Genomic DNA, 13,114 nt, shown 5'->3' with positions numbered 1-13,114 from the left:
TGACTATGAAGACTTAAGAAAATTAATTTAAACAGTTTTCCTTGTAAGTTCCCTGAAGGCAAGGATTGGGTCTTTATCCCCTCAACACCCTTATTCCTAATAATGATTATTCACAGTGATTGCTCAGTGAAGTTTGATTAAGATTCCTGTGGTCAACTAATTCAGTTGTTTACAACTCAAAACTTGTGAGATTCAAGCTGTATATTCAGTGCTCAAAATAATCCTTGAGGTTTATACTTCTTTTCCCTTTGAAATAGAGAGAAAATAGGTAGCAGGGTTTATCAGGGAAACAAAACAAGAGAATATAGATGAATAAGTGTAAGTCTAACAATAGCATGGCATTGATGAGAAAGAAAAAACTAAAAAATTCCCTCTTGATGATCACTTGGTTCCCTCAGCCTTGCCAATGAAAGACTTCATTAATGGAAGATCTAATTAATATAAGTATTCACTATGGTGATGCTGATTGCACATCATCTATGCTCTTCCATTTTATGTGACTGTTTTGTGAGTTCTCTCCCAAATTTGCCACAGAAGATTCACTCATTATGCAGGAGTTCTTTCTTCTGACTTTAAATTATATAACAATGGAACACAAAGATTTTTACTATATGAAAACTATCTTATTTTGCTAGATTTATATTTATCTGTTAACACAAGAGAAATATAAAATACAGTGCAAAATCATGACATTTTTCTTTTTAAAATATATTTTGATTTCTGATGTTTCTATATTATCATATGTCCTAATACTAATTATAGATATAGTATTTATAACAAAGAATTTTATTTTTAAAAGAAGGAAGCCAAATAAGTCAATAGGCATTTATTACATACTATCTCAAATGGTAAGGATGAAGACAACTAGGTAACTCAGTGGATACAGTATAGGCCTGGAGTCAGGAATATCTGAGTTCATATCTGACATTAGACTTTTAACTAGCTGAGAGACTTTGAGCAAATCAGAATTTAACATCTGTTTGTTTTAATCTAGTGGATAAGGAAATGGCAAATCATGTCAGTATCTTTCCCAAGAAAATTCCATGAACAGTATGGTCCACATGACGTGCTGGACATGACTGAATGACTGAAAAACAACAACAACAAATTCAGGGAATATAAAGAAAGGCAGAAGCAGTCCTTGCCAACAGGGAGTTCATATTCAAATGACAGAAGACAACATACATGAAAATATATATGAACAAGAATTATACAGGATAAATTAGAGAGAGTCGCAGAGTGAAGTGTTATGAAAAAATAACAAAAATGTTGAAGAAGTTTGACATATCTAGTATTTAATTCCTATAGTTTTTCCCTTCTACTTGCAATAAAACAGGGAGAGGTTCCTTCTTATATCTCTTTTTTTGGGGGGGGGGGTCCAAGCTCTTAATTTTACAACATTTGGTTTCAATTATTTATTAATATTATTATTGCTTTTATTGTTTAAATCAGTGTAGTCATTTGTTATTGTGAATTGTTTTGCTTTTGGTTGTTGTTGAGAAACTTGACTCAAGAGGAAATATCCAGAGAGTAGATCATGAAACATAGCATGGCTAGAATTTGCTATGGGAGTAGGCTGAGAGCACTCACTAGCTAGGACAATAAGGCATCTACTTTATTTTTGTATCTTTGCTACAAAAACGTGGTGCTAGAAACATTCTGATGAATGCTGAGTCCTTTTTGACTTTGAACTCTTTGGGAAATAAACCTAGCAATGGAATCTCTGGGTCAAATGATATGGTCATAACATAATTCTAAGTTACTTTCCAGAATTATTGGCAGAATTCACAAATCTGGATTAGTGTGCTCACTGACAAATCTTTGACATGATCTTTGATTCCAGTCTTTTATCATATTTTCCAATGAAGGAAAACTTCAGAATTATTTTGATTTGAATTAATTTATTATTACTAAGTGACTTGGACTGTTCAGTCATTTTTCAGGCATGTCTGACTCTTTGTTACCCTATTGAGGTTTTTCTTGGTGAAGATATGAAATGGTTTGCTATTTCTTTCTTAAGTTCATTTTACAGATGAAGCAACTGAGGCAAAAATGGTTAAGTGATTTGAATGGGCTCACACAACTAGCAAGTGTCTGTGGCTAGATCAGTCTCCCTGACTCTAGACTTGGCGCTTTCATCATTGCAAAGTGATTTAGAACATTGTTTCTTATAGTTGTTAATAGTTTCTAATTGGTATTTTTGGAATTATTCTTCAGATAGTTATTCTCCATGCTGTTTGGGGAATGGCTTTGTTTTTATAAAAGAATATTCCAAAAACTACCCTGTGCTGGAGTCAAATCATAGTTATTAAATTTTAAGTATGTGTATTTGCGCCTTGGAAGTTATCAAATGCTACAAATAAAGGATTAAAAGTATTGTTTTATTGATTAGTTATGGAGAAAAATGTTAATGTTCAGTCAAACTTAAAAACACATCATACATGCATATCATTTCTTAGAAAACTCAGTGCAAACATTTGCCAGCACACCAATTCTTAATATAGTCTTATTCCTTTAGAAATGATTAAAATCCTTTCCAGGAATGATGGCATCAGGAGAAGAGCCTCTCTTAGGTGATCTCTTCAAAATATGTCCAAAAAAATCTCAAAATTATGTCTATAACTTAATTTTCAAGAGACAGAACCCATAGAAAGGTCCAGTGAGGCAATTCTCCACCCCCCCACCCTGGTAACCTAGAAAATAGTGGGAAAACTCTGTTCCATGGGGTTGGAGGGGCAGCAACACACAGAATGAAGGAACCTCAGCCTCCTGGGAACACCAACTCCCAGCAGGAAAAGCAATATCCTGACCTGCGCCCTAGGGAGCATCAAGCACAACTTGGAAGATCAGCAGGGAGACCTCTGCCTGAGCAAACGTGAAGCCCAGGCCCTAAGCCTGGCCACAGCACTCAATACAGCCTAGATCCCAGGAAACAGAAGTAGTCCTGTGGAGCCACCCAGCAGGGAACTGTCAGCAGCTGCACCCTGAATACTCAGCCCACTGAAGGTAAGAGAGTGGAGGGAGACTGCCAAGGTCTGTCCTCTGTCCCAGGAACAGGACTCTAGGGCTTTGACCATATTCAGACCCTGGTTACAGTCTAGACTCCCCCATAGAGCAGGAACCCTCCTCACAACCGTGGGGAGATAAGAAAGTTCTCTGAGGAAAACAAATCCTTCAAATGTAAAGGAGGCTGATGACTTTTCAAGAAATCAAGACACAATACATCAACACCAAAAAAATGAAAAATTAGAAGAAAATTTGAAATATCTCATTGAAAAAACAATTGATCTGGAAAAACAGATCCTGAAAGATAATTTAAAAATTATTGGGCTACCTGAAAGTCATGATCAGAAAAGAGCCTTGACCTCATTTTTAAAGCATTTCTACAGGAAATTTGCCCTGATATCCTAGAAGCAGAGGGTAAAATAGAAAATGAGAGAATCCACCAATCTCCCTGAGAAAGAGATCCAAAAAAAACCACCCCCCCCCAGGAATATTATAGCCAAGTTCCCCAAGTCAAAGAGAAAATATTACAAGCAGCCAGAAGGACACAATTCAAATATCATGGAGCTGCAGTCAGGATCACACAGGACTTAGCAGTAACTACCTTAAGGGCTCGTAGGACTTGGAATATAATATTCTGGAAGGCAAAAGAGCTTGGAATGCAACCGAAAAATCAATACCCAGCAAAACTGAACATCCTCTTCTGGGGAAAGATGGACTTTCAATGAAATAGCAGAATTCCAAATGTTCCTGTGGAAATAACCAGAGCTGAACAGAAAGTTTGACTTTCAAGTACTAGACTCAGGTGAAGCTTAGAGAGAGGGTGGACAAGAAGGGTCAATTATGAGGGACTTAATGATGATGATGAACTGCATGTATTCCTGTATGGAAAGATGATACTGATAATACTCAAATGAACCTTATCATTTAATAGACCAGGTAGAAGGAGCTTTTATAGATGAGGTACAGGAGAGAGCTGAATTTGAAGATATAACATATTGTAAAAATGGAGTCAATGGGTGAAAGGGAAATGTACTGGGAGTAAGAAAAAGGAGAGGCAGACTAACATAAGTTATTTCACATAAAAGATATTTCATATAGCTTTTGCAATGGTATGGAAGGGGGGGAAGGTGAGGGGGGAATGAGGGAACCTTCATTCTCATCCAAAATGACTCAGAGATGGAACAGCATATACACTCAATAGGGTATATAGACATCTAGAAGAAAAAGGAGAGAAGGGGACAGAGGAGGGGATATGGGTGATAGAAGAGAGGGTAGATCACAGGAGAGGATAGTCAGATATAACACGTTTTCTTTTTTACCTTTTACCTGCTGGGAGAGGGTGGTCTGTCCAGGACCATGGGGCTGGGTGGTTGCTGGGTCTCTGGGATGGGATGTGGACTTGGGGGCCTCTTGGTCTGAGACCTAGTGCTCTGTCCACTGCTCCACTTGGCTACCCCACAGGACATTTTTGAAGAGGGACAGAGTGAAAGGAGAGAGAAAATATAAGAGAAAGTGGTGGGGAGGAATGGATGGAGATAATTACAATCATCAGCAGCAACTGTGGAAAAATATGGAAGTAACTTCTATGATGTACTTATGATAAAGAATTTTATCCACCCAAGACAAAGCTAATGGTATCAGAAAACAGACTGAAACACATTTTTTTCTCTTTTATTTTTCATGAGATTTTATATTTTAGTGGGGGAGGGGTATTATGTTTACTCTTAAACAGGAATATTTTAGTGTGTAAATAAATTAAAGAAAAATAAAAAAGACTTAAAAAGGAAATGCTTAAAGTTTAATATACTGTATTTCCAATTAGTTGGCTATTTTCTGTATTTTAAACAAATAACATTATAGATTAGTTTAAATAGTTTAGATAAATATCTACTGATTTATAATATACTTTGAAACATAAATATTGTCTATAAGTGTATAATATTTAATTCAACAAGCTTTTGTTTGTTTTTCAATGCTAAGTCCTATAAAATATGAAAAATAAGTATTTGACCTATTCCTTGCCCTCAGGGATCTTATAGACTTGTTGAGAAGACAAGATTAATACACCATTTTAGAGGGAAATAAAGGACTATATAAACTGTGTTTATAAAATAATGCATATTTTTGTATCTGTGGTTTGGGAAAGTATAGAATTTGATATACACACACACACACACACACACACATACGTGTATATGTACATATACACAAACACACCCAAATATATACATACATATATTTCATTTCTCCAAATATATTAACCCCTATAGATTGTCTTAGTTTTATCCTAAGTGTACTTATTTGCTTTGTGCAATAGTTCTTTTTAAATTGAAGGAATTAAAATTAAGTTTTTATCCTCTGTAATTATATCTAATCTTGTTTTTTGGATTAAGATTCACACCCCTTACCTATAGCTCTAAGCTAGGTTTTAAAAGTACTTATAGGGGCGGCTAGGTGGCAGAGTGAATAAAGCACGGGCCCTGGAGTCAGGAGTACCTGGGTTCAAATCCAGTCTCAAACACTTAATAATTACCTAGCTGTGTGGCCTTGGGCAAGCCACTTAACCCCATTTGCCTTGCAAAAAAACCTAAAAAAAGTACTTATATATCTCTTTTGAGCTTATTTTGGGGGGGGGTGTTGCAAGGCAAATGGGGCTTAAGTGGCTTGCTCAAGGCCACACAGCTAGGTAATTATTTAGTGTCTGAGACCAGATCTTTTGAGCTTATTGTGGCATATCCTATACACTATTTGCCTAAAGTAATTTTTGCCTAACTGCTCTCTCAGTTGTCCAGAAGTGGAGTGGGGGTTCTTCAACTAATTTTTTGGGGATGTTTATTGATCACTGCTATTAAGCTAAATTGCTTTAAATTCTTCATCATATAACTACACTGATCTACTTTTCTAGTTTTCTAACCAATAACAATTAGTTTTGATGTTTACTGGTTTATGTTCTATTTTGAGAATGGGGAATACTATTTCCCCTTTCATTCCTACTTTAGACATTATTTCCCTTGAGTTTCTGAATTTGTCTTCTCACAAATGAATTTTATGTTTTGTTTAGTGCTATAAAGTATCTCCTTGATTGTTTGTTTGAAATGGTACTAAATATGTAAATTGTATCAGTATTTTTATTATTCTGTCATGTCCCAACCATTAGCAATGACTATCCTTTTTAAAAAAATTATTGAATTTTAGTATAAGACTAAAAAGAATTTCTCTATACACAGTACAATATAAAAAGATTCACTCTAAAACCATGAATTTATATTTCACACCATTTACTTAAAATTTTTTTTAATTAAGTTGCCTGGTTAGTTATCCCAATCCATATCTTGCCACTGATTGCTCAAGGAGAAAGTGAGGCTGATGACATAGCACAGCATCCCCCTCATTCAAAATCAATTGTTTCTCATGACATCATTTCCCTGACATCATGATCCTCTCTGAGAATGAAGGGAAAAAAACACAGAATAATATTGCTATTTCTGTGTAAAAGACTCTTTTAATTCTGCTCTTTTCAGTCTTCATTATTTCATGGAAATTTTCCCTTGCTTTTCTAAAATCATTTACCTCATTATTCCTTCTAGCACAGTAGTATTCCATCACAATCACATACCACAACTTGATTTATTCCCCATTCTCTCAATTTTCAGTTCTTTGCTACCATAGAGAAAGCTTCTATAAATATTTTAGACCATATAAATTTTTTCTTTTTCCCCTAATCACCTTGGTAAACATACCTAATAGTGGTATTATTGAGTCAAGGGGTACACACAGTTTAATGACTCTTTGAGCATAATTCCAGATGGCTCTCCAAAATGGTTGGAACAATTCACAATTATACCAACAGTGAATTAGTGTCCCAGTTTTTATACATCATCTTCAACATTTATTGCCTTTCCTTTCTATTACTTTAGCAATCTGATAGACATAAGATGATAACTCAGAGTTGGTTTAATTTGCATTTCTCTGATTAATAGTGATTTAGAGGATTTTTCCTATATGACTATATTGTTTTTATTTCTTCATCAAGGCATGGCTATTCTTTCAAATATTTAAGTTCTTTTTTAATAGTCATTTTATGACTATTATAAGGTGTATATAAGATACATTTGCATCTTATAAATTGAGAAGTCTTGTGCGATCCTGGCTATGACTCCTAGGTACTTGAATTCTTGCTTTCAGGTTGTTTGCAGTATTTTTTTTTATTTGACATGGAAGCTCTGGATTTTGTCTTTGATATTCCTGGAAGTTTTCTATTTTCACTTTGACCTCTTATTAAAATATGTCTAGGCAGTTTTCTTTCATGACTTCTCAAAATATAATACACAGGCTTTTTCATTAATGGGAGAAGGGAGTCATGACTTAAGTAGTTCAATGACTTTTAAATTATTTCTCTTTGACTTGTTTTCCAGGTTTTTGGTATGAGATACCTTACATTTTCTTCTTTTCCATAGTCTAATGATTTTAAACTTTTCTTCATGTCTCATGGAATCATTGTTTCCACAATTGTAAAATGATCATAGTAACTTTTATCTATGGAGGATTTTATGAGGATCAAATGAGGTAATATTTGTAAAGCATTTAGCACATTGCCTGGCATAGTATGCTCTTAATAAATACTTGTTTCTTTCCTTCTGCCTTCCTTACCTACCTCCTGCATGTCAGTGGACTTATTTCCATTTGCTGAGGAATTTTTAAAAAGTATAATTATAAGGGAAACTGATTAAAAAGAGTCAGGGTGATTTTATCAAGAATGTATTATTCTAGACTAATTCCATTTGCTTTTCTCAAAAACAAAGTAACACTTGAATATTTAGTTTAGTAAAACAAGCAATTTGAAGAAGTGTTTTATATATAAATAGTTTACAGGATTTTAGCAAAGAGTTCTAAAGCATCTCATGACATTCTTTTGAAGAAAATGCAGATAAGGATTATATAATAATACAGAATGCTACCAAGTATTAATTAAGCACTTAGTATGTAACAGGGATTGTACTAAGTTCTAGGAATACAAAGAAAGGCAGAAACAGTTCCTGTCCTTGAGGAAGTTATATTCTAATCAGGGGACATCATGTAAGCTTTTTAGTATAAATAAGACAAATATAGAGTAGATGGATTATAATTTCAGGCATTAATAACTGGGGGGGAGGGAGGAAGCTGAAAAAAAGATCTCTTGCAGATTTAAAATTTGATTCATGTGAGAATGAAAGGATTCCCAGGAAACTATGAAGAAGAAAGGGCTGTGGGGGCAGCTAGGTGGTGCAATGGATAGAGCACCAGCCCTGGAGTCAGGAGGACCTGAGTTCAAATATGGTCTCAGACAAATAATAATTACCTAACTGTGTGAGCTTTGTCAAGTCACTTAGCCTCACTGGTTGTAAAAACTAAAAAATGGGGGGGGGGCTGGGAGTAAAAAGATATAGAGATGTGATATGGAGATGGAATGTTAGGAAAAGCAAAGAAATGAGTATTGTTGGACTGTATACTCTATGGAAGGGAACTTTATTTATTTGTTTGTTTATTTTTGAATTTAAAAATTTTCTCCCTAATCTTGCTTCCTTCCTCCCACCCTCACAGAATGCAGTCTATTAGTCTTTACATTGTTTCCATGCTATACATTGTTCTAAATTGAATGTGTTGAGAGAGAAAGCATATACTTAAGGGAAAAAAATAAAAGACAGCAAAACTAGATATTAAGATGATGGTGTTTTTAAAAATTAAAGGTCTTTGTTCTTCATTTAAACTCCACAATTCTTTCTCTGGATATAGATGGTATTCTCCATTGCAGATACTCCCAAATTGTCCCTGATTGTTGCACTGATGGAATGAGCAAGTCCATTAAGATTGATCATCAACCCCATGTTGCTCTTATGGTGTACAATGTTCTTCTGGTTCTGCTCATCTCACTCAGCATCAGTTCATCCAAATCCTTCCAGGCTTCTCTGAATTACCATCCCTCCTGGTTTCTAATAGAACATTAGTGTTCCATAATGTACATACACACAATTAGTTCAGCCATTCACCAATTGATGGACATTCACTCAATTTCCAATTCTTTGCCACCACAAACAGAATTGCTAGGAATATTTTTGTACAAGTGATGCTTTTACCTTTTTTCAGGCTATAGATCCAAGAGTGGTATTACTGGATCAAATGGTATGCACATTTTTATTGCCCTTTGGACATAATTCCAAATTGCTCCCCAGAAAGGTTGAATGAGTTCACAGCTCCACCAACAATGTATTAGTGTCCAATGGAATAATTTTTAAAATGACTAGAATGGTAAGAAGTGGTCAGACTATAAAGATCTTTCAATACCACAGTACTTTATAATTGATTATGTTATAGGGAGGGGCAGTGATGCAGTGGATAGAGCACATGGCCTGTAGTCAGGAAAATTCATCTTCGTGAGTTCAAATCTGGCCTTAGGTACTCATTAGCTTTGTGATCCTGGGCAAGTCACTTAATTCTGTTTGGTTTAGTTCCATTATCTATAAAATGAGCTAGCGAAGGGCAAATCAATTCAGTATCTTTGCCAAGAAATGGGGTCATAAAGAGTTGGGCATGACTGAAAAAAAACAACTGAACAATAACAACAACAAATAATAGCAAACTACTGGATTTTATTAAGTCCATTTTCAGTAAAGGTCTGATATGGTCAGACTTGTCCTTAAAAAAAAATACCAATTCTTTAAAGAGCTGAATGGGAGATGAATAGTAATGGGGAGAGACTTGAAACTGGAAGGTAAATTAACTGTCTATTGCAGTAGTACAGATGAAAAGTGATTAGAATTTAAACAAAGGTAGTAGCTGTATGAGTGGGGAGAGATTATTAAAAGGAGTTATTTTGAAGGTGAAAATGATAGGATCTAGCAACAGATTGAATCTATGGTATTAACAAAAGTGAAAAATTGCCTAGGCACCAAGATTTTAAGCCTGAGTTAAGGGGAAGAATAGTAGTTTCTTTGAAAAAATAAGAAAGTTTGAGAAAAAGAAAGGGTTTGGGGAAATATAATTAGTTCTTTTTGTGGACATATTCCATTTGAGATGTCTTCAGAAAACCCATTTTGTGATGACCAAAAGGCAGTTGGTCATGCTAGTCAGAAATGTTTGCATGTTTGACCTCAAAGAATACTTTTTGTCTAGTAACAGTGTTAGAGATCTTCATTAAAATAGCCTTGGGATTTCTGCTTCTTCTTTTGCTCTTTAACATTTCTTTCAGGAGTTTGGATAAAAGTATAGATGGGACACTCATTAGATTTGCAGCTAAAACTAAATTCACACTGAATGGCAGTTATGGTCCAAAAAGGTCTATGCTGATAAGGTAGACAATTGGACTGAATTTAATAAAATGGTATTCAATAGGAAGAAAGCATGGTTATCTTAGAGTTCTTCTGAAAATAATTTGGAGTGTTTTTAGTGGTTTTTTTAGGTTTACCGTGAGCAGGAAGTATGACGTAGAGGTTAACAAAATTAATGTTATCTTGCATTGCATTAAAAAGAATTTTATGTTCTGTGGTTTTCAGTCATGTCTGACTCTTCGTGACTCCATTTGGGGTTTTCTTGGCAAAGATAATGGAGTAATTTGCCATTTCTTTCTCTAGCTCATTTTGCATGCATAGAAGCAGGAGATGGAGTGCCATGTGAAAGGACCAATGGAGAGACAATTAAAAGTAAGAGAGAGAATATGTGAAGGAGAGTAAAATGAAAGAAAACTGGAAAACTAGAAAGAGTCAAGTTTCTGAACAACTTTAAGTGTCTAATGGAGGATTTTATCTTTAATCCTGGGGATAATAGGATGTCCCTGGAGTTTTTTGATTGATGGTGGAGAGGGGGGTTTAGGGAGTGACATGGTCATATGTGTTCTTTAAAAAAAATTTCTTTGGCAGATGAATATATGATGGATTGAAGAACTTAAGGAAATCAAGATAATTAGGGGATTATTATAAATTAATTGGAAGTTGACAAAGGTATATATTAGGATATGGGCTGTATGAATTGGATAAGCAACTATTTACAAAAATGTGAAAGAAGGGAGGTTATTTGACAACAGATAGAGAATAGGGGGTCAGGGACATATGAGGAATCAAAGATGACACGGAGAATTTTGAACCTGGGTGATTCAAGACTGATGGTGTCTTCAATAACATTAGATAATTTCAGATGAGTTGATAATATTGGGGGGGAAGATAGTGAGTTCTATCTGAGACATGGTGAGCTTGTGATGTCTATAGTAGGGTCCATTTTCCCATATCTTCAGATAGATTATAAAATATTAGAATTGTTTTAAGATTTGTTAGAATTTCCTTGTTAATCTATTGATTCCTATTTTTAGAAGTGTTGGCAGAAAATAATCTGGATATTATTCACAGAGTTAAAACAGTTAAATTTAGTATGAGATATAATGTATTTTCCCTGTAAAATTCATAGTTTAATCAAACCACCTTCCCCCCCCCACCATGACATAACGATAACCTAGCCCATGCAGGTAAACGTTATTAACATAGTTGTGAATTGGTCCAGTCAGTATGAAAGAAAATTTGGAGTTATGCTTAAAAAATGAATATCGTCGAGTTAAGAAAGGCCCCATATCAAACTATTACTAACAATAGTCTTTTGGTAGCAAAGAACTAGAAAATGTGCATTTATCAATGATATAGAAGCTAAATAAATTGTGATACATGATTGAAATGAAATATTTCTACAGTTAAATAATGACTATGAAGAATTTGAAAAAGTAGGGGAGGACATTTAAACTGATATGTAATGAAGTAGATGTCGGAAAACAATATATACAATTTTCAGAATGTTGCAAGTATTATAGCACAAAATATAATGTTGTGTAATTGAAGTAACCAAGATTAGTGGGGAAAAGAGATGAGAAAATGAACTTCATTTCTTTGTGTGATGTGGCATATGCATTCAGAACTGATTATTGTTTTGATTGGTTTTCATTAATTAAAAACCAACAACTTTGTTTTAAGGAACGGCTGACTAGAAAAGTGAAAGATGACATGTATTTCTAAATGAATATAATTTAAAAACAAAGTCATCAATAATTTAAAAAATGACATCCTTTAGATATCACAGGTACAGATAAAGGAATATGTTAGGGTTTACATTATCATGGGATAATTGTCTTCGTTGTTAGTCACCAGATGGAAAACTTGCCCTAGAGGGCATGTCATTTCAACTTTCAAGAGGTAGAAGAACTAATGAAATAAACTTAGAATTCTTTCTTAGAATTTCTTTCTGGTGAGAAGAAACTGGTTGCTGAGGATAATGATGGAAAATTTGGAGGGAACTGATTAGTGTATTTTAGAATTTATAGGGTGGGGAGGAAGACATCCTGGACTTGGAGAAGGGAGAGTTAAAAGCATTCAGAGAAATGATAGATGAGGTAACATAGAGGAAAATCTCAAAGAAGCAATCAAGGTTTGGAGTTAGAAACTCTAAAAAAGGAAATTCAGGAGACATAAAGAAAAACAATTCTGAAATTTAAGCAAAAGATAAGTTGTTTGAAGAGAAAAAAGGATAAATAGGAAAGTCAATGACCAACTTAGACTTTAAAGTAACAAGTTCAGATAATGGAGAGAAGTAGGATAAGATGAAATTAAAGTGCAACATTGTTACATAAGGAGCCTGAGAGAAGCCTCAGCAATTTTTTTTTAAATGACCAATTTTTCTTCTGAAAAATTATATTAAGGGTACCCTATCTTAAGAGCTATCAATCAGATACCACTTGTCTGGTATTTGGTTATTGTTTTTGTTCAGTTGTGTTTGACTCTTCATGACCCTCTGATACTAGAATAGTTTGCTTTTATTCTCCAGTTTATTTTATAGACCAGGCAACTGAAGTAAACAAGGTTAAATGACTTACCCAGGTTCACCCACCTTATACAGCTTGTAAGTCATTGAGACCACATTTAAATTCAGGAAAATGAATTTTCTTTACCATTCTCTCCTCTTTGTAATAAGGTAAAATGGTTATTCACTTATTCAGTAGTATGACGATCTGTCTATTGAGTCACTTCTGGTGCTAAGATTATGATTCCAGGTCTCTTCCTTTGAATTTCTAATTTTTGAAATTTTCCAGTATAATGCA

The 13,114-nt window shown here is 34.5% G+C and overlaps 1 protein-coding gene across 1 annotated transcript in view; it reads left to right on the top strand.

Moving 5' to 3' along the window:
* USH2A (usherin) overlaps positions 1–13,114 on the top strand; it is a 1,130,853-nt gene that overhangs the window by 409,075 nt on the left and 708,664 nt on the right. The gene's annotated exons all lie outside the window — the stretch shown is intronic.

The sequence above is a fragment of the Macrotis lagotis genome, chromosome 2 (assembly GCF_037893015.1).
Source record: "Macrotis lagotis isolate mMagLag1 chromosome 2, bilby.v1.9.chrom.fasta, whole genome shotgun sequence".
Taxonomy (NCBI): domain Eukaryota; kingdom Metazoa; phylum Chordata; class Mammalia; order Peramelemorphia; family Peramelidae; genus Macrotis; species Macrotis lagotis.
Note: the sequence above shows the minus strand (reverse complement) of the source record. Positions and strands in the feature narration are given on the sequence as shown.